General features: G+C 36.8%; 1 long non-coding RNA gene across 1 annotated transcript; it reads right to left on the bottom strand.

Annotated features, from left to right (window-relative positions):
- Positions 1 to 3,852: 3,852 nt before the first annotated feature.
- LOC130459530 (uncharacterized) lies at positions 3,853 to 6,113 on the bottom strand. The gene is made up of 6 exons (XR_008918961.1): positions 6,030 to 6,113; positions 5,841 to 5,940; positions 5,222 to 5,299; positions 4,477 to 4,549; positions 4,301 to 4,377; positions 3,853 to 4,145 (listed from the first exon to the last, which is right to left on the bottom strand). It is a non-coding gene; the product is annotated as an uncharacterized lncRNA (long non-coding RNA).
- Positions 6,114 to 7,083: the final 970 nt, after the last annotated feature.

The following is a 7,083-nucleotide window of genomic DNA, read 5'->3' as shown; positions in this document are numbered from 1 at the left end:
CTGGACATAATAAGGATGACAACTCTTACCTTACGTTCAAGAGCAAGCATCGAGCGACAAAGGAATTAGGAAATGCACACTTGTCCCTAAGGACAAGTGGGAGACTGAAGGAAATAGTGCCCTTGGTCCAAGTATGCATATAATATTAAGTCTAATAAATGCGGTTCAGTTTTAATTAACAAGTTAATAAATTCAGTGAGATCAAGTGAGCTGAATGCCTAGCTAGAGGCCGCTTCAGTTCAAGTGGAATTAATGATAATAATCCACAGCTTACTCTTGACTGAACCCGTAGGGTCACACAAATAGTACGTAAACGGATCAAGTATTTAATGGCATTAAATACTCCATCTATGGATATTCGGAATCGACGGATCTTGGTTTCAGTGGGAGCTGAGATCGTCACAGGCAAGAAATGAATACTCCGGAAATGATGATATTGCCGGAAACGGAAATATGGATCGTATCGGAAATATAAATATTATCCAAGTCGTAGATGTTGCCGGAAACGGAAACATGGTACGTATCGGAAAATATTATCGGAAATGGAAATATTGCCGGAATCGGAAATATTGCCGGAAACGGAAATATTGTCAGAATTGGAAATATTATCGGAATCGGAAAATAATTCCGGAAACGGAAATATTAAATATTTGTTCGAAACGGAAATTAATTCCGGAATCGAAAATATTAAATGTTGTTCGTATCGGAAATGAATTCCGGAATCGGGAATTTAATCGGAAGCGTATCGTACGAATTAGCATCGGACGAGGCCCGCTAGATGAAGGCCCAACACGAAGCCAGGCCATCGCCCAGCGAGCCGCACGCAGCAACGCACGCCTCGACCAGGCCCAGCGCAAGGCCAGGCCCAGCCAAGGGCGCGCGCGCGCACGCAGCACCGCACATGGGCTGTGCGCTTGTCGTGGGCCGCAAGGCCTGCGCGGGTGCACGGCTTGTACGATGCGTGTGCGGGAAATCCTAAATCTATTAGGATTCGTGCGAAGATTAAAATCCTAATCCTATTAGATTTGCTTTGTTATTTAGAGTCCTAATAAAGTTCTAATTAACAAATCCACATCCTAGTAGGATTACAATTCCTTTTCCATACCTCTATAAATAAGGGCCTAGGGTCATTATTTGTATACACGATTCAAGTATTCAAAGTGATTTTTGAGAGCAAAAATTCAGTCATATAATTGCCTACATTAGCCGAAAATTCTAAGTACCTTAAGGGCGATCCTAGTTGGTCAAGCTTAAGGCGGATCCGGACGTGCTGTGGACTATCTACGGAGGGACGACACTTGGAGTCCTAAAGACTTGTTCTTGTTCGGTTCGGGCGCAGCTAGGGAGGGCACGCAACAAAGTGTATGCATCTAAACTATGCTAAATGATTATGTGTAAATAATATGCTTTCCTGGCTTTATGGTTTTCCGCATGATTTATGAATTGTCATATGTATCATAACCTAACAGTGGTATCACGAGCCTCTTATTATTTTCATAATCTAAATTGCATGAACATGGTTAAATATTACAAATTTGCAAGAATTAAAAGGGGTGATTAATTTTCGTAATTGTTAATTAATTGCAAATTGCGTTTATTTAATTATACGTACGCAGTTTTTTCGGCAGTTTCTTCGTTACTCATCCAAATCGAGTGATTTTTGTGTCAATTCCGCATGTAAAAGGCCGAACCCAGAATTCTCAAATTCGAAGCCTAACTATGACTTTTCGGAGGTTTTAGTTTTTCGAATGCAAAATTTCGTAAATTTAAGATGTTAAATTAAATATTTGCGATTCTTGTTGATAAATCTTGAATTTTTGATTGACCTACTGTATATGTTTAACAAGTTTGAATGCCTAGCCTTGTTAATTATGCAATCTAATTTGTAATTATGATTAATTTGTTGAAAATTGGAATAATTTAGAATTAATTTGATTTTCATAATTAGTTATAATTTAATTAGATACCTATGATTAAAAACCACCATAAAAATTGTAAATTTATGTTAAATTTTAAAATTTTATGACCTAGACTTGAATCCATGTTAATCGGAAATCAATTAAATAATAAATTTTCGATTTTTCGCCCTAAAATTATGAAATTAATATTATTTATTAATTTGTCATTAATTTTGAATATAAATTTTTAATTTTAATGCGACTCGCTCATATAACTTGCACGCACAAAGCAATGGACGCTACGTGTTACACTTAAGGGGTGTTGTATAGTGCGGGCATGCGACGACGAGCAAGGGAGCTCGTCGCCCATGCGGTACGAATGCAGCGAGCAAGGGCATGGTGCACGAGCACAAGGCAGTAGCCCTGTCTTGTGTCGTGGGCTGTGAGCAATGGGCGTGTGGGCAGGGGCGAGAGCAAGGCACGAGCAGTCGCGTGTGGGCAGCAAGCGTGCTGCGCCACAGCGCGCACTGCCTCGCGCAAGCATGCGGAGCCTCGCGCGCAGCGAGCGCAAGCTCGCGTGCCACGAGCGCTACGCACAACGTCGATGGCTCGCGCGCAGCGAGCGCCAGCTCGCATACTGCTGCCTCGTGCGATGAGCGCAAGCTCGCGTGCCGGAAAGGCAGGCGCGCAGCGAGCGTTGGCTCGACTCGATCGAGCGCTGGCAAGCGCGCGCAGCGAGCGATGGCTCGCATGGATCGAGCGCTGGCAAGCGCGCGCAGCGAGCGATGGCTCGCATGGATCGAGCGCTGGCGAGCGAGCGCAGTGAGCGATGGCTCGCGTGCATCGAGCGCTGGCGCGCGCAGCGAGCACCAGCTCGCGTGTTCGATTGATGCCTTGCGATGGTGAGCAGCAGCGATGTGATGCAGCGCATGGGCTGCGCGCACATGGCCAATGATGGCTGTGTGCGTGTGGCCCATGGGCGTGCGTTGCGTGGGATTGTTACGTTGCGATTAGATCGTTTTGAAATTTTAATTTGAAATTTTCAGTTTACGTAATTTTAATTAATTTTAAAATTAATAATTTAAATTATTTTCTTGGATTTTAATTTTGAATATTGTAATTATAATAAATTTTATTTATTCTAATTATTTTACTAAAATTAAAATCATGAATTAATTTAAATACGACTGAACTTAAATTAAACTTTTTGGATTCAATTATAAATTTATATGAGCTTTAAATTTTAATTAAATTTGTATGTTTCCGGTTAGACTAGAAATACATTTTTATGTTTAAAATTAGCAAAGCATATGAATTTATTGGTTTAAGTGGGAGCCCTTTTTTAGTCATATACTCTTGATTAGGTCTACAAATCCTTATGGTTAAAAACAACTTGATTAGAATTAATAAGGACTGAATAATTTGTAGATTATTGGTGCCCTTGATTAATTGCTGCAAATGTTTGTGTAATGCATAATGTGTTTTACTAACCAGCTATGTGGGCCATTCATGATAATGAATGGGTGAATGGTATATATTGTATATGTACTGTTTTGCAGGTTATGAAGTGACACTACTACAAAAATGGGCAAAGAGACCCTTCCAAAATGGCATAAGAGATCCCTTTTGTGGAGGTCTCTATCTCAGAGGTCTCTTTGATTAAGAGACCCTCTCATCTAGAGGAGGTCTCTTTGTTAGAAACAAGAAACCCCTTAGGCAAGAAAGGGGGTCTGTTATATAAAGCATACTAAAAATAATTAAGAAGGGGAAGAGACCCATTCTTAAAGATATGAGGTCTCTTTGTTTATTAAATTCAGATCTCATGTGTAAGAAAATGGGTCTCTTTGAATTTTTATTATTTTTTTAATTCAACAAACTCAGACCCTCTATATCACCTAACGGGTCTCTTTGATAATTTTTAATTTTTTTAAAAAATAATATTTATGCCGACATGTCTGCATATTGATAATTGCTTATATTACCAACTGAAAAATAAACAAATATTACATCCAAAATCTTCTACACAATTACAAATTATTCATTCATGATTGTAACTTTCATAAATCTAAATTTTACCTCTAAAAATACAAAAATTGTGCAAGTACAGGAATAAAATCTTGTTACAACCTAAATAAACCCACTAAAAAAATATACTATGTATATCTCTGAAGTCGTACACCCAAATTGACGAGAGCTAACCAGTAATCTTCAGAAACGACTATAAGTAAGAGGTTGCTTGCTCGTATTCTGTTGAAACATTTTACAAAGGTCGATTCAAGGAATTAGCCAAAAAAAATATTCAACCAAATAGAAGGAGCTCAAAATGAGCAAATTCATCATCAGTTAATAATATAGCTCCAGTTTTAAGTAATACAGCTGAGTCAAATGTGGGTTGCATGTACCTTATCTATGACCACCAGGATCAAACAGTGTATAACTCACAGGAGAGAACCTCGATCCCTTGTTGAGATCCATATTTCTGTGAACACCAACATATAGTAATTAGGAAGTAATCTGCTAAAAAGAACAAAACAATATTGATAATATGAATCGGGGAATAAGAGAGATCAAACATTACATCAACACAGAGCATCTAACACTTGATAATATGGATCTGTATCATACTCAAAGCAAAGATTCTTTATGTTCAACTGCAAAAAAATTCAAAAAGAAAAACATAAACACACAAAATCAATGGCGTGTAAGATCATTGTATATGTGTGTGCTTTGTTATACTCGATCAATGTAAAACTCTTCCAACGTCTCTAAACTGGAAAAGCATGTAACCAAGCAAAATTTATCAAGGGTCTCTTTTCCTAATATGTTAGCAGTGACATAAGGATACTTCTAATAGTTCTTGAAACTAAAAACATCAACCATGCAGTTCCCCAGCAAAAAAAACCTTTTCCCCTCTGTTTAGTGACTTTCCACTCACCTGCTCGGAAAAAGGTTCAAATACTCATACCTACTGCAGTAAAGTAGTATGCAAAGCTTCTCCTAGAAAACTAGAACAATATGCGCAATAAATTACAATACTTTGAGCTACTATTGGAACTGATTTCGTTCGGAACAATGATATACCAACAACTGATTTTGCTTCAGCTCATAAGTATCTTGAGTTCCTGACCAATGGTCAGTATCATTCCAAAACATAATAATTGAAATATGTCCACCAAATCAACTATTCCCGATCTAATAAAATATAAAATGAATCTAAACCAAATACAATTATAATATCATAATCTACACAAAATAAAACGAAATACAAACGTCATAAAACCTGTTAAAGTTACTATTAACAAAAACAAAAATATCCAAATTACCTCTGGCTTTCTTGCCAATATCAGTAAATGGAGTTGGAACCATCTCTTCTTTTGTAACTATGATTAATCATCTTACTCCTAAGAAAAGAGAACACGAAAAAATTAGCTTAACATCAAAGCATTCGTCAAAAACAGAAATGTTCCACTTCAAATTTGAAATAAATCAATAGATAATGACATTTTCTGAAAATAAGTTGATCCATTTGTTCATAAAATTAATTGAACTCCACTATCAAATCTCATACATAAGCACACAAAAACTACACTGAAACTAAGAGTGACAAAAAGAGAGAGAAGGAAATGAATGGCGATTCTTGTCAGAGATGTCACCGACGGTGACGACGGAGGGTGAATAAAATCATTAATCAGGCAGTTTTTAATTTCAATGGAATACACATATAAACATCAAACCTAATTATAGCAACGAGAAATATAATTTAATAGCTAACAATACCTGAACAGTCACAAATTCACTCGAGATGCTGAAAAAATTAACAAATTGTTGCCCTAATTGACAAACCTACGATGCCGGAAAATAATAACATCCATTTTTAACCATAAAAGCTTAAAATTACTACAGAACTAGGGCAAATCAAACATTATGGAGAAAGGAAAATACCAGTGAAATATGAGGTTCAAATTTGTGAATGGAATGAAGGTGAGGGTTGTAGAGCTTGGTGCTCCAATTTCTCGAAAATTTGCTTTTTTCGATCGCAGATCTGCACCAACATCATCATCGCCATTTTAGGAATTTTTTCACTGAGAGATAAGGACGAACATTGAACTGAATAATGAAAAAAATACCCACCATAAGCAGCTTCATCAATGGAGACCTTGGCTCCATAGCAAGATCCGAGCTTACTTAACCGCTTCCTACCTCCCTGCTTTGGAAATTACATCTCGTCACAAGAATTGATTTTCCTTCAAATTAGGGTTTTTATAACCTTTGTTGATTTGAATATTGAAAGAATTGGTTTTTCTTCGAATTAGGTGCAGAAATTTGGGAGTGATTGATGAAGATAAATTGGAGGTTTGATTGTGAATGAAGGAGTGAGAATTTGGGATGATTGCCTTTAGATCTGAGGTTTGCTTTTCGATGGTACAAGGGAGAAAAAATTTTCATTTTTATTCCAAACGTTTTCATTTTTTATTTTTACGGAATGATTCTAAGTTAACAAAGATTTTTCCGTATTAATTGAAATTAGGAAACAGACCCAATATAAGAGCTGAAGGGTCTCAATTTTTTTACCTAGTGGACCCCACATATAATAGAGAGGTCGTATCTATGCTAGAAGGTCTCTGTTTCATATTTTATTATCTAGATTGTGGGCCCAGGTCTATATAAGAGACCCTCTATTTGTAATATAAGGTCTTTTTAACTAAAGAGACCCGTTAATTAATGTAGTGGGTCTGTTTTTAGAGGTCTATTTGGACATTTTTGTAGTAGTGTGACTAGTATGGCCCAAATAGGATAGAAAATATGGTCTGCGTACCATTAATTGGAATGTAATTGGTCTAAAGTACCAAAGTTGTTTTTCAATTCAAATATGGTCTGCGTACCATCAAATAGTTGTAATTATTTTTAATTATAGCTTATCCTATTTGAAGAAAATGGTGCCTCCCACGGAGATTTTCAAGACGGACTTTGAAGTTAAAGCTTCAAGATGAAGTCGGGCCATACTAGATCACATTTATCTTATGCATGTTTTAAGTTATTTATTGCTTTTAAATATGTCTTAAATTGCATGAGATCAAAAGCTTGATTATGTTGCATGATTAAGGATTTTAGTTCACTTAAAATCTAACCAACATAGTAAGAGCCTTAAGTTCCAAACTTAAAAATTGAGTTAAAAGGTGCCATG

This window comes from Spinacia oleracea, chromosome 4, assembly GCF_020520425.1.
Source record: "Spinacia oleracea cultivar Varoflay chromosome 4, BTI_SOV_V1, whole genome shotgun sequence".
Taxonomy (NCBI): domain Eukaryota; kingdom Viridiplantae; phylum Streptophyta; class Magnoliopsida; order Caryophyllales; family Amaranthaceae; genus Spinacia; species Spinacia oleracea.
Note: the sequence above shows the minus strand (reverse complement) of the source record. Positions and strands in the feature narration are given on the sequence as shown.